This window comes from Oreochromis aureus, linkage group 19 (assembly GCF_013358895.1).
Source record: "Oreochromis aureus strain Israel breed Guangdong linkage group 19, ZZ_aureus, whole genome shotgun sequence".
NCBI lineage: Eukaryota > Metazoa > Chordata > Actinopteri > Cichliformes > Cichlidae > Oreochromis > Oreochromis aureus.
In genome coordinates, this window is record NC_052960.1 from 7,123,939 (window position 1) to 7,151,012 (window position 27,074).

General features: G+C 40.0%; 1 long non-coding RNA gene across 1 annotated transcript in view; it reads right to left on the reverse strand.

The window, feature by feature from the left end:
- Positions 1–27,074, reverse strand: part of LOC120434743 — a 117,868-nt gene that overhangs the window by 927 nt on the left and 89,867 nt on the right. Inside the window, exons 3-4 of the long non-coding RNA XR_005609317.1 lie at positions 10,108–10,247; positions 91–250 (exon numbers count right to left, since the gene is read on the reverse strand). This is a non-coding gene — a long non-coding RNA (uncharacterized LOC120434743). The remainder of the gene's footprint in view (positions 1–90; positions 251–10,107; positions 10,248–27,074) is intronic.

Consider the following 27,074-nt stretch of genomic DNA (forward strand, 5'->3'; position numbering starts at 1 on the left):
TATTAATGTTGTTCAACATTGTGGTTTATTCCTCTGTTAATGAGATGGAGCTAAAGTGATATTTACTGAATGAGTTCCCATCATAATTACCTACTCCACATTGTTATTGCATGTTTGCTCAGCCCGTCAGGAAGGGAAATCAACATTTGCCCTGCTCTCCAGCTCTTCAGTGGGTGTCACGGTTCCAGCAATGGCATTTGATGTCTTCATCTGACTGGCTCACATCACCTCACATAGGGCTGCACCCACGCTGGCAAAACAAGTAGAGGACAGACAGTAAGTAGACACACTCAGAAATATCCATTAATGATGTCATCTAGCTGAAAATTAATTCTGATAGTTGTAGAACTAAACAGTTATACAATTAATATGTAAAACAAGGAAGCTGTTGGGGGATTAAATGCCTTCTGGCAACCATTGTGTAAGATGGTTCATGAATGTAAATGGCTAATAAGGTGCAGTTCTACTGAATCCATCATGAGAATGAGCCCTCCAACCTAAACAAAAAGTCTATTACTACTTTGCAAAATGACCTCTATGACCTCTTCCAGTGCCATTCTTCATTCTTCAACTGATTGAATTTCAAATGACTGCTTTTAGCAAAAGTTTGGAAAAATAAACTGTATCTTTAATGTTTGATGTATCCCTGAACAGCACCATACACAGCTTTTATTAAGATAATCAATTATCTATTATTAACACCATTAACATGCTGTAGTTGGTTCATTTTAAATTAGCATGTGATGCAGCTCAAAGCACCTTCCCAGGCCTATAAGTATTAGAACACATTATATGCAAGCACAGTTTTTTCTTATCATCTCTGTTATGCATACAGCACCCATATCTATGTCCCACTGAGAAAACAGTGATTAAAGCAACCTCCAGGAGCTTATGTCTGCTCTTTCAGAAATCAAGTAATAGATGTCCCACAGCTCCCTCCAGCAAAATGGAAATAAATCTGATACAATTATTTTCTGCCCTCTGTCCATATCCTCTCTGCAAAACAACTTGGGTCCCTGTCTATAAAATCTCAGCCCAGCAGCTAAAAGTCTAGGTGTGTTTGAGGACAGTGATGTCTCTTTTAGCTAGAGGTGAGCAGGCTTTTTTCAGTCAGTGCCCATCAGCTCTGAAACTTTCTGCTTCATCATTTGCAACTTCTTAAAATATAACATAAAACTTATGTTTAAAATGAGGCACATTACTTGTCTTTGCTCTCCAGTATGCTGCATCTTTTCTAATTTATTATTTAACCATCTGTATGCGAACTTTACAATCTATGCTGGGTTTTATTTCCTCTCTTTACTTCCAGGTACCTGAATTAAAAATCACCTCATATTAAAGATAATTGCTGGGTGCAGCTTCATAGTTCCCCTAAGATGGAAAAGTACAACCTTTCCTGAGGTTATTCTTGGTTAATTACTTTACATACAGGCACCACATAATTAAAGTAGTTTTATAAAACATATCCATCCATCCATCCCCTTAGCTGTTTATTCAATTCAGGGTCACTAGGTGATGGAGAAGCTTTATATCTTTATAAAATGCACATTTCGATAAATGAACTCAGTATAATTATGGACAAGTTTTTCAGAGAGGTTTTTGCACATGCAGATATCTGGAAGTCCTGCCCTCTTTATCAGTTGGCAATCCAAGTCTGTTCATGGCGGCTGTGTTTTAGGAGGTAGAATGTGTTGTCTAATATTAATGATAATAATAATGATAATAATAATAACAATAATAATAATAATAATGACAAAAGTCAAAGCCCCAAAGCTTGAATAACTGTAATTTCAACCACTTTTTAGAAAATGTCCACAGATCGAGTGCTGTGGATCTCAGAGGGAAGCCTGTTCCAGAGAGTCAGGACAACAGCACTGAAATCTTTGTCCCTAAAAGTTTGGTGTGAGGGATGGAGAGTCATTCTTTAACTGTGGAATAGAGAATCTGGGGCTGGTTTTAGAGGAGGAGAACATCAAAAAATACTGGAGAGCAAGAGAATGAAGAAACTGTGAGAAGATGAGACGGTCAGTATTTTGATTGCTGTTTCCTCTTCTGCCAGAGGTCTGGGAGTTTGCAGTGTCTTAGCTGTTCCTAGGACTGCACTCTTCTTGACAGAGATCTCGGATGTCGTTCCTGGAACCTGCTGGAGTCGCTCCACCAGTTCAGGGGTCACTGCCTGGAGGGCCCCAATTATTTCTGTTGGCTTCCCCTTTCGTATCCTTTCTAGCTCCTGGCATCGTTGTATTTTTACTCAGTTGTATATAGCATTTGTATTCTATTTTTATCTTATTGTATATTTTATTCTATTTTATTCTATTGTATATAGTATTTTATTTTATTCTATTCTGTACAGTTGTGTACTGTATTTATTCTTATTTTATTTTATTCTAATTTTTGCTTCATAACTTTTGCACTGTCCACTTCCTGCTGTGACAAAACAAATTTCCCACGTGTGGGACTAATAAAGGTTATCTTATCTTATCTTATCTTAGCTCCTCCATCCACCCTTGGTATTTCTAATTTTACATCACTTAATGGCTTGATGCCTAAAAATATTAGATTAAATATTAAATATCAAATATTATAAATGATTAAAACATTAGTCTTTAGTTTATATAATAGCTCTTTTTTTAGTATTTTTATATCAGTTAACAGTTTTTGCAATAGTGAAAATAGCCATGAGTGTTATAAGACGGGACTTGCACTATCCGTCAAATGTCTGGTCACATGGGTGAGCAGGTCCATTTTCTGACTGTTACACTAGTTGTAGTTTCAATCTGAATAATTACAGACTATGTATTTTTTTAATATTGTTTTCTTGCTGTCAGCGGCTTTGATTGAGCATAAAAGTTCCAAAAAACCCATCAGTGCCAGTTGCCAAACAAAGCAGCAGACGCACACAGCTGTACAGTTGCTAGCTAGTGAACAACGAGGAATTTAGCAGGGATAGAGTTGAACTTTAGAGTCGGAGCTATATCTATTTAGTGGCTAGAAACATGGGTTGAAATGAATACTAATGGAAATGAATGCTTGCAATACGCAAGCAAAAATTACCAACTGCTATAAAATCATAGCTCAGATGTAGGCTAAAGAATGAGAACCTTCCAGGGCCAATACAATACAGTGTGGTACAAAAACAATCAAAATGTAACAGGAATTCTTTAAACAATTATAATTGTAAAATATTTGAAACTACAAAATACTTATTTTTTAAGTCCATCTGCTATTGGGGCTTCGGAAAATTTGTTGAACAAATAACAACCAAAAATGAATGGTATTTTTACTTTTAATTTGGTTTTAATGCCACATACAGTCCTGCCAGGCAATTCTACACTCATGATGCATTAGTCCTCCAAGATGGCACCAGCTGTTGTACCAGCAAACCCACTATCACTATTTAAAGCTCTTACTATCTTGCTGAACTGGCCTCAGAGTCTAATCATTACACAAAATTCAAGACCAAAGCAAATACATAGGTCAACAAAGTTTCTCTTTATCCAGTTTACACAGGCTGACTCCTCCGCCTGGCTTACAACTACAGAACACTCTGGTCCGGTGGGGCTCAAGAAAAAACACGACCCACCAACTGCCATGGATGCCTCTTATCAGGCCTTGTATGTGCTCAGTGCTGGTCTGGACATGGCAGCTCCATGATAATACTATCTGATAACCGTTGGTGTCAAACGGCCTTAACCTGAAGGTTAGATCAAGCTGGGACGCACCGATGCAGATGCAGAGATGTAGAAAACATGGTCTAATGGGAGAGCATGAGCGTGACAAGCGTGCAGAGATTTGTGGCAAGACAGCTCACTGAGACATCTCATCTGCATGCCTGAATCACTGACTAATAGCAGGCACAGGCAATGTTGCTGCTGTTATTGGCATTTTAAGCAAGATGAATGTGTTTTTTCACATTTTAGGCAAACGGATGCAAATATACGTTCTGCAAAAATGCAGCTACAGCTGAAAAATAACTCCTATATATACTTGAGTATCTGCACTTGCTGCACAGTGCAACTAGTCATACTATGATACATGGTTGTATATGATGTCATCTCCAGCCTATTTCACGGATGTGTTATTGCATAAAAATTTTGCTGTATGATAAATAATAGCTGTTAACCTCCTAAAATAAAAATCACCTTACCTTAACACTTTGTTTTTTTGAACTGCTGGGAAGTGCAAGTGAACTACTTGAGCAGTTTTAAACTGTAGTTACATAATCATATGATTATTAGGGTCTGTTACACTGCTAAAAGCCACAACAGTACTGCATTTATGCTTAGATTATTCCTTAAAGTTGGAGGAAACCATATATACGCTCAAGATTAGTGGTATAAGCCATATATACTTAAATTATTAGAGTTACCTGAATGGCTATCTAGTTGACCATGAGAAATACATTGCTGGGGCTGACATATTGGCTGCTGTTAGCTTTGCAATATAAAAAAGACACAAGAGAGAAGCTACTGTAGCTACTGTACATCAGCTGCTCCTTCCTATCTTATCTGTGTGGCCTCAGACCCTGATTCTTTTTCACTGATCAACAGTGGCGCTTACAGCAAGTCTTGCGATGTTCATTTTTTCATCATCAGTTTCCACACGTTGACACTTATGTAATTAGCTTCATTATCAGATTTATTTCTTGCAAGGTGTCAGAAAAAGGCAGAGCAAATGAGAGTTTCAATAGTGTTGGAAAGCAAACACAGGTTATTAGGACTGAGTGGAACATGCATAACTTTCAGGGCTGACCATACATTTGGACATTTTTAATCTTACTAATGTACATATTGGTGCTTAGGGTGCAAACATTAACTTCATTAACTTATTACTGTTTATATTAGAGAATATTGTGGTAAACAGTAGCTAGATTTGGAGACATAAGGCATTTGCAATTAGAATTTGGAACTATATTACTTGTTATATACCCTGTAGTCTGGGTTTGGGATATTAGTTGACAGAATAAAGAAGAACATCTTAATGTCTTAATTAGCTTTCTCTTTCTGTACCAGATACAACATTAAAATGTCTCATACTCGACTCCACTCAAATGAGTTTGTACAATCCAATAAAGGAGGATTAGAACTACCTAACTTTCAGCACTACTTCTTGGCCAACAGGCTTCAGTTTATCTCAGGATGGCAAAAACATACCCTCTTAGATGAACCTTGGCTAGATGTAGAACAAGCACTTTGCAATAATCTAGAGATTTCAGATCTACCGTTTATCAGCTCAAACATCCAACGACATGAATGCTTCAAAAGCGTCAACATCAGCTCCTCTCTGACAGCGTGGTGGGAGTTTCTGAAGTTGACAGAGTCTCCATTAATCCCATGCAAACGTACACCTATCTGGAACAACCCTGACATATTACAAAACAATAATATGATAAACTTTTCAGATTGGAATAGTAAAGGAATCAAATATTTAGAACATATACTAGAAGGAACAGAATTTATTCCTTTTGACAGACTAGTTACACAATATGGGATCAACAAGAAAAGATTTTAGAATATCAACAAATTAAATCCATAGTAAAAAGAGATTTAAACCGGGTCAAGTTGAACTACAAACACCACCAAGTGTGGTTCAATTTCTTACTCTTAAAACCCCAAATTACTATCCAAAATATACAGAATGCTTTCTAAAACAGATGAATCAATATCACTTCCTATTGCAAAATGGGAAGCGGATTTATCAGTTAACTTAGACCAAAACTTCTGGTCTCAGATTTGCTTAAAACCTTTCATTTAATTAGAAATCCCAGTCTTCAATTAATTCAATACAAAATACTACATAGAGTGCACTATACAGGTCATCGGATGTTCAAGATGGGCTTTACGTCTACCAACAACTGCTCACACTGCCAAACCAATTCACGGACAATTATATCCACGCTCTTTGGTTCTGTCCACCAGTTCAGAAGTTTTGGCGCGAGATATGTGAAGACTTATCAAAGTGTCTGAAATGTAACATTCCAACTTCTCCTTTAGTGTGTTTGTTGGGCAGCTTAGATAATGTCACTACGGAAAAGAATATAGCCCATATGGTTTTCACTGCCCTATGCATAGCCAAGAAAACAGTCCTCATGAACTGGAAAAATAAAAATAATCTTAATTCTAACCAATATAGAAATTATCTATTAGATTACATTAGTCTTGATACAGCCTCTGCCACCACATCAGATCAATTGCTCTGGGCTCCTTTGATCAGCTCCATCACCTAGTGGGGGTGGGGGGCCATAGTTTGGTCCCACCTTCACTGTTGTGATTGGTGTGGGGTAGGGACAGGCTTAGGGCGTCGGGGGGTTCCCCAGGAGCATCTTCCTTGGGGGCTCAACCGGGGTAGCGGTCATGGCCAATTAGGGGCTCTGTTGGCTCTTAGGTGACGGTTTCCTCGTGGCTGCGTGCAGCGGGGCTAGGGGAGGGTCTGTGCTGACGGACGTGGGTTACTGACCTGGTAGCCTGGCTGCCCCTGGGTGGGTCCGGGATGGGCGTGAGGTTCTGGGGGCGCTCCGTCTCTGGGCTGGGGCCCTGGCCGGGCCTCAGGGGCTTGGGTCCTGGTTGGTGTGTTGCCGAGGTTGTGGGCAGGTGGGTGTATGGGGGCCCAGCCCTGGCGCAGGGTGCCGCTGTGCATCGAGCCACCTGGGGGCTCTTCAACTGGTGGGGAGGTTGTCACATCTTGCAGGAGCTTTCCTCTCTTCAGGAACTCTCTCTGCAGGAGGGGAGATACAGGAGAGGTGGAGGAAGATCTCAGCCTGGGCGTCTATTGTCTTGTGTAGTCTGGAAGATGAGTGGATGATGGGGTGGGTGCAGTTTTTCTGTGGTGGGGTCAGGTGAATTGTCCCGGGCTCTGTGGGGCCGGGCGGCGCTGCTGCACTGGGCCCCGGTCCGGATGGGCCTGGGCCCCTTTCCTGGCGGGTTGCACAGCATGGGGGGTGCCTACTGGGGTCAGCGGGGGAGCTGGCCCCAGGGAGGGGTCACTGCCCCTCCCTTCCTTCCTCCCCATCTCCAGCGGCCTCCCTCTTCCCGCTCCACCACAATCACCCACACATGCAGGGCCTTGGGGTAGGGGTGTGTCACCAGGGTGCAGGGGAGACATCCCCCCTCTGTCCCCTTCTGGCTGCCTCTGCCTCAATTTTATCCCACACCTTAGACATTCACATTACTCACACTCTCATTACACATACATATAGGATCTTGGAGGTGGGCACGCTACACGGATTCCAAACTACCATCAGGGTGTACACCTCACCCCTGGTGTCGTTGCCCACCTCTCAATTTTAAATACATGTAGACATTGAGGGCTAGCAGGAGGGGCTATACGCTTACCTGCTGCTCTGGCAGGTGGCTCCATGCCCTCCTGGGTTTTAAATGCACCTTAGAACACACATACATCAACAGTACATATGAGCGGGTGGAGGGAGGTTTGGAGTCTTCCTACACCCCCGTTCTCTCTGCGGCCTGCTGGAGCAGGGGGCTAGGAGGAGGAGTTGGCCGTCCGACTGGGGTCTGGTGTATGGGGCCTCCCTTCTGCTGCGGAGTCGGGCGGTCTGCTTCTCCCCACCGCAGGGAAAAGGGTTACACCACCTGAGTCTGGGTGCAGTTCCCCTCCAGGGGCAAGGGTACCTAGACCCGGGGCTTAGAGTACGCTTGGGGAGTGTGATTGTGTGTACAGCGCTCTCTATGTCTGTCTCCACGTTGGGTGAGTGTTGAGTAATTGTATATGAGAGCATGAGGGTGGGAATACATGTTTGTATCTGTGTGTGCCTGTTTGTCTGTGTCTATATGTCAGGTTGGGTATCAGACGCCACCTCTCTGGGGACATCTCAGGCCCTCCAAGGTTTGGAGGCCCATCTCCCCCACCACTCCCCCTGCCAGTGGCGGACGCCCTCAGACATCGGTGCGTTGGTGGTTCTCTGTCTCCGGGGGTGGGCGCCCAGGTACCCACCGGCTCACTCCTTGGCGGCTGCTTATTGGGGCCTGGAGCCTGGGGCTCGCTCGGGTCACTTTGGGATGGGGTGCCTCGGCCTCACACGCCCGGGGCTCGGCCACTCAGGCACAGCTGGCTGCCGGCGGAGCTCACGGGCACGTCACTGCAACCCCCTGGCTTCTGCTCGCGGCTGCTGAGTGACCCCTCATCTGGGACTCTCCTCAGCTCTTTCTGGGATAGTGGCGCGGCTGCCCCTCTGTTGGTCTTCCTTGGTCTCTTGTGTTCTGGGGCCTCTGGATGTCTGGAGTCTTGATCTCCTCCATACCTGCTTCATGCCCTGGAGGACGGGGCAGTGGCCCCCACACCCTCTAGCAGATCATTACATGAAGGAACCTTTTAAAAAAACAAGCGTTCATGCTCACAGGTGTACACACGGGTGATCACACACACAAACTACACCCTTTTTGGCTCCTACCTCAAAGCACACTGTGCGCTGTCGATCTCACGTGCTGCACAATAATGTTTAATATTTAGTATTTACTGTCATATTCCCATATATCATTGTGATCTTGTTTATTACTCTCGTTTTCTTCTGCTTGCTTTCTTCTTTCTTTCTCAACAGGTGATCCAGGTGATCGATATATGTATTTTTTGTCTGCTTATTCTGTTGGTTTTTGTTTTTGCCCTTTTCCCCGTCCCTCTTCTCAGGTTTTTTCTTTCCTCTTTCTTTCTCCACGTTCTCTCCTCCAGTCAAGTCTGTCCCGTATTCAGCAAGTGAAAATAAAATAAACAATAAAAAGTTGAATCAAATGGACCATTACGGCAAGGCTGGGATGGTCCATTTGGTAAAGTAAATCCGTTGGGCATCTTTCTTCGCCTTTAGACAATAATTCTGATGGCAAAAGAACCAAACGGGACAGGTTAAAAAAAAAAAAAGAAAAAGAAAAAAAAGAGAGAAGCTACTGTAGCTACTGTACATCAGCTGCTCCTTCCTATCTTATCTGTGTGGCCTCAGACCCTGATTCTTTTTCACTGATCAACAGTGGCGCTTACAGCAAGTCTTGCGATGTTCATTTTTTCATCATCAGTTTCCACACGTTGACACTTATGTAATTAGCTTCATTATCAGATTTATTTCTTGCAAGGTGTCAGAAAAAGGCAGAGCAAATGAGAGTTTCAATAGTGTTGGAAAGCAAACACAGGTTATTAGGACTGAGTGGAACATGCATAACTTTCAGGGCTGACCATACATTTGGACATTTTTAATCTTACTAATGTACATATTGGTGCTTAGGGTGCAAACATTAACTTCATTAACTTATTACTGTTTATATTAGAGAATATTGTGGTAAACAGTAGCTAGATTTGGAGACATAAGGCATTTGCAATTAGAATTTGGAACTATATTACTTGTTATATACCCTGTAGTCTGGGTTTGGGATATTAGTTGACAGAATAAAGAAGAACATCTTAATGTCTTAATTAGCTTTCTCTTTCTGTACCAGATACAACATTAAAATGTCTCATACTCGACTCCACTCAAATGAGTTTGTACAATCCCTTAACTGCCCGGGACCACTTTAGACTTTTCATTCTGAACAATTTATCCTCAAGTCCAGTAAGAAACAGCTCCATCACTGTAAGGCCAAAATGAACAAATCTGGGCTGTATGGATAAGAAAAAGTCAGAAAAACAAACAAATAAACAAACAAACAAAAGCAACAAAACAAAATAAAAAAACCCAAGTTTCCTTTCCTTGTCCACATCATCAGAACACCAGATTGAGGGTTGCTGTTTTACTTCTGAAGCTGTAATATTCTACACTATACTGGCTACTAGTACTTCATCTGATCCTCTAGAATAACTGAAGCCAGTATAAGCACGCCAGGGCTAGGCAGTCGCTCTATGGAATGTGCCACACCTGGCAGTCTTCTAAAAATAGCTTGGTTTGCATTTCAATAAAGATACATCCTGGTTCCCAATACACAAATCTCAAACATGATGATGACACTAAACCATTTTGAATTAAATCTATGTGAGTGTATGTTATGCTGTTATATGAATTTGATTCTCTAGAATCTTCTGCATTTGTATCCGACATCTAATATAATTGCTTTTATGAAGCCTCATGAAACTTTGACATCAGAACACTAAACTCCATTAAACGTTACTTACCTCATTCCTATTTGAGAGTTGATCATGTGGAAGATTTGCATGCTGTTCTGCTATGAGCTGTATAGGAACATCGATAGCCTTAGGAAACACGCAGCTGCTGGGAGAGAACGCGAGGCTGTGCACATTCAGCATCTAGGCAACTGTAAACACACATACACACCATGTGTTTAATGGATTGGTACTGAAAATTGTTATTACAGTTATCCAAGGCTGCTGCAAATAAATAAAAACCCCCACAAAGCTTCTTTATAACTTACTGAATATGTGACTTGGTTTTTTAATAGATGATATTGAGTTACACAGGTTCCCAACAAAAGCCTGCAACATACCGAGCTGCGGTCGAATTTCACACATCATTTGCATATAGATAGCGCAATCAAAGATCTGCAACGATGTGAGAGTTAGAATTTTCAGATTGCTTAAGTGTCTGAGCGATGATTGGATGAAAACTGATGATTAACAGGAACAGGTTCAATCAGATGTCTGTGTAATAACAACCAATAATGAAAATAAAATAATAAAAAAAAGACATAGAGGAGAAAGAGAAGGGCAAACAGGTCACTGTTATAGGGATTGGGTGAGCAAAGCACTAAATATAGATCTTTAAGCTTCAAGATGCCCAAGCATCCCTGAAGACAAATAGTGGGTTTATATGTTATAGAAAGAACTATGAGTTCAGCGCGTGTGTATACATGTCAGGGCTTTGCTCACTGCAAGAAGGCTGGAGTCCCTGCACAGTGCGGGCATGCACTGCATTCTAATAATACCATTAGCATTCAAGGTCTGTAAACTCTGCTGGACTGAGAATATCAACAAACTAGGAGCAGACTTGATTAGATAAATGCAGTTAAAAGTCTTTTATTGTGTAATGTTTGCTGTAACTCTCATATAAAGAATGAATAAAGTGACTTCAGTTTGGCACTGTGAAGGAGCTGCATTAGCATTTAGGCACTGATACTGAGAAAAAAAGCAGTAAATAGTTGCAGCTGCTCTTCTGCACACTGGGTGGCAGTGTTACCAAAGGCATTCTTGTTGCGTTACCTTACGCCTCATAAAGGTTTGCAATTATTTACAGGAAGCTCAAATTTACCATCGCTGTTGTTATGCTGCAATAAGAGGCACAATTTAATCTAATGCTAGAGATGTGAAGATGGATATTTTGCTTGTTTATATATAATACCTTCACTCATCCATGTGTTTATAGTTGAAGATTAGAATGCACCTGTCTGCAAGTGGAGAATGAAAGAAGCACATCTCTTAGACCTGCAAAATCATTACACCCTTTAGCAAGAGCGCAAATTGAGTTCAGGATTGTGTCGGCCACAAATGCAGTCGAGGGCAACTCCTGTGACACAGTGTTGCTGAAGCCTTTGTGAAAGGTCAGCAAAAAAGCGGCGGCATTGTTCGTCTCGCCAAATGTCACAATGTCGCACAGGTTGATGCGACTGACAGAGGACCTTATCTGGTGGGATAATGCCACTAGTGGTGGAGGACTGGGCAAGGGTCATTGGTCCTGGAGTGAGAGATAACAGGTTCTAGAGAAGCATGGACTAAACATAGCCTCAAGTTGGTGTCATACTTCTTTTTATTTAAGTAAATTTGAACTGCAGTGTAAGAGATATTGATGGAAAGCTCCTACTTTGTAGGAAATGTCTAAGATTTAGACAGAAACACTAATACATGACCTTTTTTCCAGCGAGCCCAATGTGGGGAACATTAAAGTCCATGCAGAGTATATGCTAACTAGCTTTTATTCTTTGCAGAGGGACAAGTCATGTTAATATGGAAGTATGACTCGTTGTGACTGTGTGAGACAAGCAGCACAAAGAGTCAGCGGCTTATTCAGCTATTTTTGGACATATATAAAAGATGGACATAACTCCATGCATCTGGGATTTAAAGCCATCTTCTAAACTATGCTTTAGGGTCTGGCTGTTAATGACAAATAGCAGTATCCTTAGTCTCTCAGTCAAAACCACAACACTTGTCATTCTTGTCTGAATGTTATAGAAACAAGATGATGATGTCTACAATATGTCTACAATTTCTGTCCACCTATTTCCTCCTGCTTATCAAATTCAGTTTTGCGGGAGGCCTGGAGCTTATCTCTGTGGGTGGGAAACAACGTACAGCCTGGACAGGCTGGCATTCTGTCACAGGGCTAACACAGAGACAGACCACCATTCATATAGCCTTCTTACAGACCTGCTTGCTGTGAGGCAACAGTGCACCACTGTGCCTCCTGTAGTATTCGACGTATAGCTTGAACATGGAACTTAGTTTATACGAACCCAACTCGAATTATTCAGGTTTACTTTCACTCACACTTTTGGTACAGATCTTCATTTTGACCCGTGCTGTGCAGCTATCTTTAGAAGATCCCATTAAAACATCTCTAAAGCTCAACAACTCAACCTCAAACACAAATTTGTCATTTCAAAAATACCCTGACAGGAAACAGGAGTTTATAAAGTGAAAGTGACTTTTTCATTGATCAGCTAAACTCTTTTGTTGTTCCAGTCTTCTAGGCTCAGTTACTTTAATTCTGTACCTGTCAATGTTGAAGCATTTACATTCTTATTTCTTCACAGAAAGCTCAGAATAAGACCAGGAGTCTTTGTGATGATAACTGGAAATGGTTGTCTTGTATTATCCCAGGATTATAAGGTCTGGTATTAACTACTTTTCTCCTCCTCCTCTACTTTGGGTTTTGGCAGCAGAAACAGTCTCACATGACATTTTTTTCTTTTTAGTGAATCACATTTGTTCATTATTAGCCTTTTCTAATAACTCTTGCACTCTATTTATATCCTAAATATTCGGAAATTAGGTCTCCGGTTTCTGCATCTTCTGTTCTCATTATATGAAATTTGCAACAAACTTGCTCAAAGAAAGTGACAAAAAGGAGCTGACCCAAAAGATTTATTTAAATAAAACAGACTTTATTAAACAAAATAACTAACAAGAAAGACTATCGTCTGAGCCAACAGCCGTCCTCCTGGAGTATCACTTTCGATATAACTAAAGCCAAGCTTAATTAACCTGTACTATGACTCATGGTTCTGATGTTGACTCTTCGCGCTTTTCAACAACTCCTCCACATTAACATGAAAATGCTCAAAACCAAATCAATACAGCCAGAGTTTACAAGCAGCTTCACAAGAATCAGTGAAGCCAGATAATCTCAGACTTAAAGATGGAATAAGTGAATATCTCTTCATGTTAACAGCTTCTACTAATACACATTTTTGTGAATACAATACTAAAATTAAAAGAGATATGTTAATTACATTAAAAACTAAACATTTAAGCAGAATTACAAAGGAAATTTAACATGTAGCCTAAAAGGATGACAAATCTGCACATCTATAATCTTACATTTTTTCCATGTAATCCAGAGAGTTACCTACTGAAAGACCTGATGCTACAAAGAATTTCATTATTATAGATTTGAATAGAGTTTCATTGGCCTCTGGTGTACATTTGCAGATTACATTAATGAAGTCAGCATATCCTCTTTTCCCCTCCTCCTTTCCTCCTTCAGCTTGTCTTTTTTTAGCCTTGCTGTAGCTCTTGACCCTTTGTGCTTCTTTTGCTTCCTCTTGTCTGTAGTGACTCTATTAAAACAATGTTCCACTACATGACTTCGCTTCTCTGTCCCCCCTGCATTCCCTCGGCAGATTCGATGGTATGCATTTAAATCATGTCTACTTTAAGGACTGGATATCTCTAGGTAGGTGAAAGAGAGATAAAAATGTGTAAGTAGGAAAATAAAAAGGAATAACACTGTGGTGGTACCTACCCTCCGGGCATTTAATTAATACAAATCTGTTGGGAGGTATACAGCCTTCATTGTCAAGTGTGCACTCTGTGTGGTAATAATCGACGATAGCTGCGAGGCATACACTGTCAGTTGCTTTGACTACATACAGTTAATCTGGATGGAAAGCAACCTACTGTCATGGACAAGAGAGCCTAGTTACCACAGACAGCATAAATGATGGACACAGTCATTGTGACATCACCCACTGGTTTCTGAAGCTGCTGAAGGCTCAAGATTTTTTTTGCAATCGTCGCCATTTAGTTTAAAAAAAAGATGTGATGAGAAGAGGCAGGTTTGACTGTGAAACCACATGCTTATTGGCTAAAGGCGCGTGATTAACATGTCGTTATCCAATGAGCGTGCCGTTTCATACCAAAAATAAATTACTCAATATGACCCATAATGTGTGAGTGAGCCCATGAACTCAGCAGGAAGGCAGAAATTTCCATTTTCCCATAGACTTTGAAATGACTGGAAGGGTTTTTGCGATTACTTAGATTTTTTTAATTTATGCTTAAAAAAAAGAAAATTAATGTCCTATAGCTGGTTTTCAGTTATGTTACCATTATGCTCATGACCTCAACATATTTAAGAAAATGATTAACTTCACATTCTTTTTCCACTCCCAAAGCTTTGTTTCTACCCGGAGGTCAGTGATCTGACTCCACCGCACCTTCAAACCTTTCTCTGACCGAACCAAAACTTTTAATTAGAGTTGGATTACTGTATAATACACTACTGTGGAGTTAAGTGCTGTGCCTTAAATACTTTCCATGGAGTTGTTTTTCTTTATTTTTCATCAATCATTTTGGCAACATTGCAATTTCCCCAGAGAATGATATTTGCCTGGAAAACAGCCCTTTCTTTGTTCTACGTATGCAAGCACAAGTCTGAAACAATACGTCCCTGTAGACCCCAAAATATAAAGGGAAAAAAAGCGTTTTAAGAAAACTTTAAAGAACATGTTTGCAGATGGGCACCGACAAACATTTACAGAATAAACAATTCCCTGTAGGCCAGCCTATCATATTTCTAACCAGTGTCAAGAACTACTATTGGCAACAAGATCAAATATTGTTGAGATTATTGGATGAATGGAAAAATGTAGAATTGTCAGATTTTAATAATCAAACTATTAAATGTTGGATGTTGAAGATCACATAAAAGAAAATGTAAAACAGTATAAGTTACAGTCCATTTCTTGATATTTTTTGGGTTATTCTGCAGCCAAATAGCTTCAGGAAACACAAAAAGTCAACCATAGATCAATATGAAAATGAATTTAAATACCTCCCTGTTTTACACAGTCTGGTGAGGTATGTTTGGTGAGGTTCCCTCTTATGCATATGGGTGATACGAGTTTAAAGCACCATTTAAGTTGCAGTGAGAATTGCATTGTGACGTCCAGGGTGAGAAACTGGTAGCATGCCCCTTGGTCACTCCACCCTGTAGGTTGCCTCCCCAAGTGGCCTGTCTTTAACTGTATTAATTAATTATTGTGTTGAACTGCTATTTTAGCTAGAGCAACATGGTGGAAGTGAATCATGTTGTTTTTAAACCAGTATCTGGTAATAAAGTGTTTTAATTAAATGTATTGTGGTATTGTAAATCCTGCCATCATCTTCATCTTTGTTCCCAGATCCTTAAGAATTACAACCTCCTTTCAAATATCTCTTCAATTATAACGTCTTGGAAGGTCTTTATATAAAACATGATCTGTCAAGCATACAAATGTTTTCAAAACAAGCAGGAGTGGAGCTACTGAAATCAACAATGGTAAAATAAACAAACACATGACTAAGTAACAAAATACATAAAAAATGGCCTTAACTGCATATCATGCATTATCTTAGAATATTTTGTAAATAAATGAATTCATTAAGTAGAAAACTTAAATGTAAAGTAAGAGTAACAGCAGCAAATTAAATCAGAATATTGATTATATAATAATTATGCAGGTTGTGCTTATGGAATTTAAAAAGTATGCCATGCATTTAATCAATGTTGGATTTTATTTTTGTTTTGTTTTTGACAGTAAACTGCTCAAATGACCCAACTCCTGGTGTGTATTCACAAAAGATTATTGTTTGGATATTTGCATCACAATACAAGCAGATTTGTTTTCAGTTCAGCTGATGTGCAGTTTATCAGCGTCAAGCAAACGATTCCGTTTTAATTTTTGGTCATAGTTGTTTTGGGTTTTTTTTCCCATGAGTTGCAAAGAATTTTAAAGCATATTACCGTGAAAGTAGACCATCTTTAGTGCATTCTTCTCAGCTTGTCTTCAGCTCTGAAAGAGCCACCATATAAGCAGGAATGACAGAGGGCGGTGTAGCCTTCCCCAGGGCACAGCGTTGTGGAACACACACGTCAACACACTGGAAGTTTTGAAGCTCTATTTGACTCGAAGCTTTAACTTAGATGTGTTTGGTAAATGAATTGACACCTACTGTTCTGCAGTTTTGTCAACTGCATGCCTGGAAGATATAAGCATTTGCTGTTTGTTTGCTGTCCATAGGGATATTACTTGTGTTGGTGCAGCCGCCTGTGAGTATGTGGTAGTTTGCAGATGAAAGAAGGCTTGAAATCTTAGATGAAATTTGGAATCAAAGAGTAAGTGAGAACAAACACTGGGATTAATATTTGTATTCATTCTAAACATGACGTTTAGAATGCACTTTGACAGAAGCAAAAACGCCTGGGATCTCTCCTCGAGCTGCTGTCATCAAAAAGCATTGTCTTGCATGTACTAGCTTTAGCGTTATTCCTCTTGCGGTGCAGTTTCAGGTGCGTAGGTCCAAGTGTTTTAACATCCACACTTAAGTTAGTTATAACACTATAACAAACACAGCCTGTAACAACTTGCGACCCCCTGCACAGTCTTTTTGTAACTCTACAAATTCAAATATTTTGTAAGAACACTTTGCGCCTCATTTTTACTCGGGCAGGATTTTGTCATACTTCTCACCGTACACTACAAGCAGGGGCATTTTACGTTACATGACCTCAAATTATTTACAAATGTAGCTGCTGAGCACAGTGCTGTTGGTGTAGGTTAATTTCCTCAGTCATATGCTGCTGCTGCTTCACTCCCAGCTAACACTGGGATGCTTTGTGGTTCAGTAATGCAGATTACTGGCAGCCATGGCACAAAAGGATTTGCACTATACTGTGCATATATGTGTGTGTAGTTGTGTGTGTTTGAAATAGAGGGGAGGACAAGGTGAAGGTGGACTAGTAGTCACAGCCTAGACTATTCCAATGTTTTCTGTTTTTTATAACCCATAACCCTTGAGACCTGCAAGTTATGGGCTGACCCACACATCACTAATGAGCAGAGTTTCACCCTGCCTGTGGATGCAACACAGCAGAGAGCCCAGTCATAGATGTCAGATAATCCCATAGCTGAGATGGACTGTATTAGTTACAGATAACATGCTTCATTTCTCAGTTTGGCACCATGTACCGATGGCTGAGAGAAAAGGACTGGCACGCTCTGATGGCAGGAGCTGCCAAAATGACTTCCCATGTGACCTCGCTATGTGAGACAAACAACTGCTGCCAAACCCAAGGCTCAAGAAGGGTAGTGGAGGCAGCAACAGCAATAGAGGCATCAGCAGATACAGGCTAATAACACAGTTACATAGCTCTAAATGTTAGCTTTAAATGTTATTTATTCGAGATTCAGCAGTTTTCTTTGGCCTTAGTTAAATATCAAAAACATATATGGCATACAAAAGATGGTTGCAGCCACTGTGATGTCACCTAAAGGTTTCCATGGAGTTCATAATGAAACCTTGATTTTTGCATTATGCCAATGCCAGCTAGCAAGCATGCTAGAGTTGTTGTGAAGGAATTAGTTATACACAACAAACTATTTTCTGTACCAGGCTGTTTATTCTTTCATAAGCTGGGCACTGTAAAGATGTGAGTCCAAGGGGAATTACTTTTTGGAGCCAGCCTTAAGTTGCTAGTATTTGACACTAGCTCTAGGTGGAAACCAATGAATTGAGGGCAAAATGAACTAAAACATCACAAATTATGTAAAGAAATAGTAATGAATCACAAATGAGTAAGTTATTTATAATGAGGGCTTGACCCTTGATGCTCTTTATATGTGTAAAATTACTGACACATTTTGACTAGGGATGCACCGATACCGATACTGGTATCGGGTATCGGGGCCGATACTGTAAAATGTGTGCGTACTCGTACTCGTAAAAGTTAACCGATACCATGAACCGATACTAATGTAGCTCGGATGGGAATTTGGGAGTGGATACTCATAATTCCCATGGACTTGAACGCCTCGGTAACATAAGGTGTTCACAGTTCACAGAAGAGAACGGCATGGAGAGATGCACGAGGTTAGCTGAACCAAAGTGAGAGACTCGGCTAGTTTTACTGAGGTTAACTAGCACAAAAGAGTGTGTGACTAGAAAGCTGACCGTGTGAGAGCTTCACAACAGAGTGTGGGTGAAGTGACTTTTTGTTTCAATGGTCGCACCACCGTGCTGTGTTTCCGGCTACGACCGCCGAGGCTAAAGGCTAGCCCGGACTGCTTGGCTTCGCCACGGAGGCAGCCGCTATGGACTGTCAGGGAGCTGGACAGTGACGGGCTAACGCGCTGTAGCAGAGACAGCATCGGGTCCGCAGGGAGTGGATTTAGTGTGGGACTGGTGAACGGCGACCTACCGATCAGCTGAACTGTAAGTCAGACTTTTGTGCTCTTACTGGGGAGAAGAGGATTTTTCTCCATCGTCCGGCGTGAGCAGCAAACAGGCCTGCAACAAGTGTGAGTGTGTGTGGGGCCCATGTGTGAATATTGTGTGTTTAGTGGATTTATATAACGTGTTTTGGAGTGTATATTAGTGAGTCACTTACCAAAAGGTGATAACATAAGTTGGGTTGTTTAATATAATTTGAAAGGGAATTATGTCATTTATACAGTGTATTTCATTTAAGGTTAAGGAATTGGAATATCATTTGAGTTTAAAAAAGGGATGTGTTGTGCAGTATTTGTCTCTGCCCTTACGTTCAGTAAACGTTTCGTTTGTGTTAAAGAGTTGTCTGGGGTCGTTTCTTTACTACTGGTGAAGTTTAACTTGTGTGTGGTAGAAGTATCGGTTTTTGTACTCGGTATCGGCAAGTACTCAGATCCAAGTATCGGTATCGGATCGGTTTGAAAAAATTGGTATCGTTGCATCCCTAATTTTGACTTTATTAAAACCTCTAAAAACCTGTTTGAACTTTACTTTTTCTCTACTTTTTTTTCTTACCAGAATCTAAAATATAAGTGAAATGTGAATTCATAACAGATTACATGCACAGCAAACAGTAAATGTTCTCAAACTGAAGCCCTGGTTGAATGATCGATTAAGCATGAAGCAGATTAACACAGAATTTTAAACTACATGCAGTTTTGTCTTTCCTCAGTGGGATCCCAGTTAAGATGAACTGTGTATTCTTCCAATCAACTGTGGAGAGATCCGACTCAGAGGGTGGCATACAGCATGGAAATGCATTTGAAATGCATAAAAGCTGACTGAAACAAACACCATAATGGCACAACAGGGCTATATATAGTATCAGTTTAAAAAAAAAACAAAACAACTAAGTCCACGTGCAATTTCAAAACTATAGGGGGAAATTGCATTTAAAAACAAAAAGATATATAATGAGGAAGTAGACATTATAGCAGAGCTCCAGTCAGCTTTTTCTCTGTGCTGCCAAAGCTGTCAAGCTGTCAAGCTAGTGTGTCCCTCCCTCTATGCACCCACAGCCCATGGCCATCAGTGGACTAATGAACAGAATGCAGGAGCACAAAAAATCTTCTTAGAGGCTTGATAAGTTATGGCAACTCTGCAGCAGCATCACAAATGTCCAAGAACCCATGGCTGGCTTTATCATTGAGGTCCAGGGGAAAAGTAGTTGTGTTTGAATAAAGGGTAAATATGTCAGTGTAGCCAGTTCTACATAAGATACCCACTGTACTGACCTGCAGCTAGGAATTCCATCCATATTGGGCATTTTCACACCTCACAGTCCAAAATCAATTTTCAGTGCCAGTGGAGGAAGTAGAGCACTCTTTCTGTAGCCAGAAGGAAAGTGAGTGTGTTCACTTTGGGGATGTTTTGCCAGTTGATGATAATGCTAAGGTTGCAGTGTTGTAGTTTTTGATTTTACTGGATGGACAGATTCATATATACTAACGGATGGATAGCTTAAGAAAATAAACCTCAAGTAAATGAGAAAAATACAGACACACACTGGATTAACAAAGGAAAAAAATTCCTGAGTGTTGTGTTGAAAAAACCAACACTTATTTTTTAATTTAAGCTCATATTCATTGCAGTAAATCATGCAGCAACACCACCCGCCCAGTGGTAACTACCTCAACCTTTTCTTATAATTACAAGCCCTTCCACTTGTGAAATATTTTCTAGTAATTAAAGTCATAATGATGATGAGATAAGCTCTCCTGATTTCTTTGTCAATGCAAAGCACTTTAATCAGAAAAGTCCTCAGTTAAAAGTTTTTTTGAGAAGAGACTTAAAAGAAGGCTGATTCAGAAACTTTATCTTCTTGAGCACTTTAGGCATCAGGCAACATAACCTCCAACTTTTTTAGTTTTCAGCCAGGACTTTTAGAAGAAACACAGATTTCTACCAGAGGAGCAAATATCATCCAATATCAATCACGCTTCAGTAAATGACCCTGCTGCCAGACAAGAACATTAGAGCAGACATCTCTATGAGAACGCAGATCTCTTCCAAGAAACTCAAAACACCCATCGGCAAGCCTGACCTCCACAGACAGCCTTACTTTCTGACTGAACACATAAAAGGCATATTACTGCTTCAACACCCAATGCATCCCGGATGCCACCCACTAGTTTGTAAAGGCTCAGTTTGAGCAATTTGGCAGTTGCCATCTCAGTTTCTGCAACCCAGACAAGCGAGGGGTGTTTCTGACTGAGAAACCACTGAAACTGCAGGCTTATACAATCACAAATAGGCCCCACCCTTTATCACTCACTGCTTTATTGTTTATTTTACTGTAAATAAGTCCATACTTTACAAAATGAGAGAGTTTCCATTTGAAAGAATGCATGTTCCAGGCATTAGCATCAATTTTCAGATTAAATGGCAAAATCTTTTCTAATTGTCTATTGCTATTAGCAAAGCATATGAGCAAAACGATTACAAATTAATTACTAAGGAGACAGAGACTCCCTATTATAAAAAAGACGTATTTTCTTCCCTGAGTTAGGAACATTTGAGAGGAAGTTGCTTTACAGCCACCTTGAAAGATGTAAAGGCTTGTGCAGCTGACTAGGATGCCTTGGATCCTCCTATACAGTATGCATCTGAAAGATATTATGTAGATATTTATAGTATCAGAGAGTCAAAGCAGCTGAGAAAGCATTTTCCATCTGACCTGGAAATATTTTAAAGAGACCCAGGATGCTTGGGGACTAAGATGAGGACAAACACACTTGGACTACCAATAGCATCATAGGTGGTGAGAAAGGATGCGGTTCACCACTTCTCCCCTTACAAACACATCACCAATACTGATATCAGACAATTTGTTACTTCACTGGAATAAGCCCTCCACTGTATATCCTTTCCTTATGCACTGTTACACTCAGAAGGATTTGGGAATTGAGCCAATGACCTGACACGCCTAAAGACCATGATCATTGAACTGGAAAGGATGTTTATCATTTTTCCTTTAGAAGGCATAGATTCAACAGGGTTCTGGAAACATTCCCGACTTTTCTGACATGGCGTGTTATCCTGCTGGAAGATGTTTACTCAACTTCTGATAGTCCCAAAGCTGCGCATGAATAGCAACAATACCGAGGAAGGCTGTGGTATTTAAACAATGCTAATTTGGTATTAATGGTCACAAGATGCGCCAAGAAAATATCTTCCACATCATTACACTTCCACGAGCAGGTTTGACTATTGATACACCACATTTTGACTGTAACATCTGAATGTAGCAGCGCAAATCGAAACTGATCGGACGAGGTAACGAGGTTTTAATGAGTGGTCATTTCAGTTACTTTTGCCTTCCTAACAGCTCGAACCTCGACATCAACTAAGTGTTTTTTTTGTCCAGAGAGCTGTTGTTCACTTTTCTCTTCTTCAGCCAGTTTTCTACAAACCCTCGAGATGGTTTTGTGGGAAAATCCCAGTACACCAGTTTTTTAAAAATACCCTCCTGTCCTGGCACCAACAACCATGCCACTTTCAAAGTCACTCAAATCACCTTTCTTCCCCATTCTGATGATCAGTTTGAACTTCAGCAGGTGCTCTTGGCCATGTCTACATGCTGAAATGCATTAAGTTACTGCTTTATTATGAGCTGAGGAGATATTAGCAGAAGGGATGTATATAACAACATGGCCAGTGAGAATATTTTACTTTAATAACTCAAACTTTAGACATTTTCTTTTTAGCTCAACACTGGAGCATTGCTGATCCATTGCGGGCACCTGGAGACAACTTGATTGTGTTGACTTATTGTGTGTGTGCAGATGTTTTGTATTCTGTTTAAGTACAGAAGTAAGTCACTACTTCAGGGTTGTCACGGTTTTGCAAGCGTGCAGTTTTTGTTGTGCTTATTCCTTGCTTTGCTAGTGGTGGATCAATAAATCCACTCCTATTGCTTGAACAAGTCACCAGATAAATACAGATTTTAAATGTACGTTTGGCCCTGTGTGTTTATCAGACTTGTTGGGTTGTATTCAGTGGCCTGTAAACTGATCTAGAATACACCAGAATATTTTCATAGATGAAAGCTTGTGTTAAACTCATTTGAGTCTTGGTGAATTACTGTGTATTACGGAAATCTACTGTGTATTAACTTCAGCATATGACATATATACAGTCTACATATATACTCTAAATGTCTTGACATTTTGCGGCTTCTGAAATTTTTAAATGTCATTGTATTGAAGTAATAACTAAAGATGGAACCATAAGGGAAATAAAGTTGAACCATCAACACTTCAACACTGAAATTCATTAAGTGGCAGCTCATGCACAATCCATCAAAGAAGAAGAAATATTGACGTTTTCCTTTATCGTTTTGGGTGTCAGTAAAGCATAGGTTTTGTTCATCCATGTATTACAGTAATAATAAACTTCACAGCCTTCTATAAGTTGTAAAACTTGAAAGCAAAGTGAGAATGCTAAAAGCAGTGGAGGTTTAAGTGAAGACATGAAACACTGAAAGAATTGTAATGGTTGTTGAATTTCTGTAGTTGGTTTTAGGTTAAGAATGACAGTGTCTGAAGTTTCTGGAACTGAAATGGCAGCTAATTATATGCACTAAAAGTAGCGGAGGTGCTACATTTGATCTGCCACAACTATAATAGCTGAATGGAGAGCAATTTGGCAGTCAAAGCTATTAGCGCTTCTAAAAGGTGTTAGTTTCTCAAAAATGTGTCTAGTAAGTTTTTAAATTCTTCTACACACTCAATCACAAAATGTAGGATTAGAAAAAATCATCAAATCAATAATATTTGTCCTTGTAGGCATACTACAGTATGTAGTACAGTACAGTATGTATGTCATATTTAAAATGTTACTGGAATATTAAAAGTTAATGATACAGTTAAACACAGTTTAATAAGCATATTTAGGAATAGAAGATGAATTGTAATCATTAGAAGGTATGGAAGAGCTAACTCAAAGACATGCAATTGAAGGAGTCACCTTCAAATTGCGAGGACACAGCTATAAAGAATGTAAATCTTGTTTTAAAATTAACTATCTGTTCGCTGCTGGAGGCCTTAGGAAGCTCAATGCTGGAACAAGGTTAAAAACAAGGTTAAACATTTTAAGGTGGCTTGCATCTGGTGATGTCCATGGGTTTGAGACTTTAGGCTAACCTCATGGACATCAGCACAATGGATTTTCATGGACTGATCTTCATCCAAGTATTGAAAAAAATAATTGTAGTTAAAATTATATTACTTTATCAAACTACTTTTGAGTCACTAAAAATAGTGGACTATATGTAAATATGAGTTTAATTCCTAAACTTGGTAATTCTTTGCTTTTTTTTTTTTTTTTTTTAAAAACCCTTGAATTAAAGACATCACTTCAATCACATCTTGACTGACTGATTTAAAGTCCACTGTTGTGGTGTGCACAAATGGACCTAATAACTATATGTAGCATAGGTAAATTAAGTAGTCTACTTGAGTCCAGAAAGTGGAGACTTTGGCACTTCTCACCTCCAGTTCTCCTTCTGTAATCAAATGCTTATTGCATTTTGAGGTGCCAACCTCTTCAAGTTTAATTAATTATCACATTCTCTGAGCAGTGATAATTCTGGCAAATTGTAGTCTGTGTCTGCATGCATGTGAGATGTTGGGAGGAGTGTAAAGGAGACCATTACAGGGAGAACGCGAATGATGGATGTTTGAATTTGCATCAACAAGAGAGTCCAAGCATCCTCAAGAATGTGAAAGAGTAATGCGAAAGCGTAAGTCTGACACCTCCCTATTTATTCCCGCTAAGGACAGTCACACTTAGAATCATGCTTACCCAGTGAGAGCTGACTTCTAGCTATATTGGAACCAAATTGGCACCTGGAATTAAAGACCTGTCACTTGGCGTGGACCTCTAAAGAAAGCTGGAAGCATCCAAATCACTGGTAGACAAGCAGGGGATTAAGACTCCCTGCAGGGTTAAAAGATAAGCCCGAGGGGTCGTGAGATGAGTAACGGAAGAGAAATGATCATATTTCAGCTTCACCGAATTATCATGTATCAGCTTTGCTTTTTCTCTGGTACTGAGTCACTTTGAGCCTCCAGGTCTAATTAATCAAATGAAACATTCTTAGGAGAGTGAATGATTCCTCACCACTCGCTGCCACTTTCTGGGTGTCATGTGAGGTTGTGTGTGGAGGTTTCCTTTAGGAAGTTATAACATCTACAAAGACACATCTAATTTTGTCACAGGAAGTTATAGTGCTATTATATTCGAATCCTGTTAGCTCACTTTTTTTATTATTTTCATCTACAGAGCAGCTGAAGTAAGCTCAAAATTAATTCATCTCTGATTTATGAGCCTTCTCGTATAATGTGATTTTGAAACCTATTAGAAAAAGATTTGCTTGGTTAATGCACATTTTTCCAATTCATTCCAATGCCCAATTTGTCACTTAAGCTACTGACACCTGGTTAGGACCTTCTTGTCACATTTTAATGCATTGGTCACCTCCTTGGCTTTGAGCTGCAAGATAGTACTCCACTAATGCATTTTGCATTGAGTGACAACAGACATAACTCTGACTAAAGAGGCTGGCAGGATAGAAATGATATACAGGAGCACTTCCAGTTAAAAAGGCAGTGTGTTCAAACTTGACACCCTGGGGTCTTGACCAAACATCAATAAGTAACAAGGTGGGAGAGAGAATAGGTTAATCTTTTCTCCTTGGTTTGTATGCTAACCAAGGGAAGATTTACAAGATACTAGTGAGGCTGACTATGAGATTTGGAGTCAGTGACACTAACAAAGAGACAGGAAGCAGAGCTGGAGGTGGCAGTGCTGAAGATGCTGACATTTTCATTGAGAGTGACCAGATGGGACAGGATTAGAAACGAGTATATGAGAGGGACACCTCAAGCTGAGTTTGGAGACAAAGTTAGAGGTAACACTGAGACAGTTTGGACAAGCGCAAAGGAAGGTTAGTGGATGTTGAAGATGGAGATGGCAGACAGGAGGAAAAGAGGAAGACTACAGAGAAGACAAAGATGAATCTAGTGAAGGAGGACATGCAGAGGGTTGGTGTGGCAGAAGAGGATGCTAAGGTGAGGTGAAGGCAAATGTGGTGACCCCTAAAATGCACCAGCTGAAGAAGAAATAGGAGAAATAAAAGTAGAAGAAAATTTATATACTAGGAACATATCTCTGTAACATTTTTGATGCAGATTAGTAAGTTTTGCATCACAGTTAAATCTCAATATCATTTCCACAGCTTCAGGTAAACCTTGTGTTTATTACTACAGCAAATGTAGCAAATGTTGTCATGCTACCCTACTAAACTGATAGCAGGGTTATGTTTTTAACAATGCTGCTTCTCAAGCTGTGCCGTCAAACTATGTTGAATTGAAATGTTTTTTAAAGCTGTTTTGAAGGTGGACTGATAAGCTGTCTGTCTTGGGGAGAAGGAAGATAAAATGCTGTGAATATGTCTTGAATAGATGAAGAAAAAAATAGAACATATGAAAAGTAAGTACAAAGGTAAGCACCTCCTCTTTCTCCTCACAACTGGTTAATCATACACAAAGGGGTTATGTATGCTTGGTCATTGGTTTTGCAAATTTTAAAATAATGGTCACTGCTGGACCTTTCAAACATGACCATCACCAGCATACTTTCATGTATGAGCATCCTGACATTCACATTTCCACAAGGTTATCCCTACGTACAGCCCAGCTGAGCTGCTAGCATGGCTGTAGCTTTTTGAACTTGTTGAATGAATATCACAGGAGTGGACCGGCTACATATTTGACCAAAGAGTGAAATAAATCCTGAGTGTGGAGGTGCACTTGAAGACTGAGGAAAATATCAGAGACTATATGCCAAATCTCCAGAGTGCTAGAACTCATTGTCATTTAAGAGGGCATGGAAGTAAATATAACTACAAACATGAGTCACACATTTAAAACAGATGCTTTCAACTACTGGTGTTGGCACTGTGCTTGTTGTGAAAGATTTTTTAAAAAAAATGCCTTTTCTGCTTTCAAATGCAGCGAGTGTCTTGACAGAACTTTTTTTTGGACTGGAAGTTTCTAAACAAGCTGTCTACAATTAAAGTTGAGAGAAATGTCATGGCTGGAGGCAAATGACTTCATATCAAATCTAACATTTCCTCAAAAACTTTAAAAGAGTCTGGATTTGTAACAAATTCCAAGTGCAGGTAAGAAGAACATATCTCAGCTTCATTATTTTGGGATATTTTTAGAAATAACTAATCTAATAGTTTCATCTTACTTCTGTTTCCAGAAGTTTGGGCTGTGACTTGAAGACTGAATGCACAGTCTGTGTATGTGAGACTGTTTGAGGTATTTCAGGAAAGGGACGTCTGAAACATCGACTGATGTCACACAATCCTC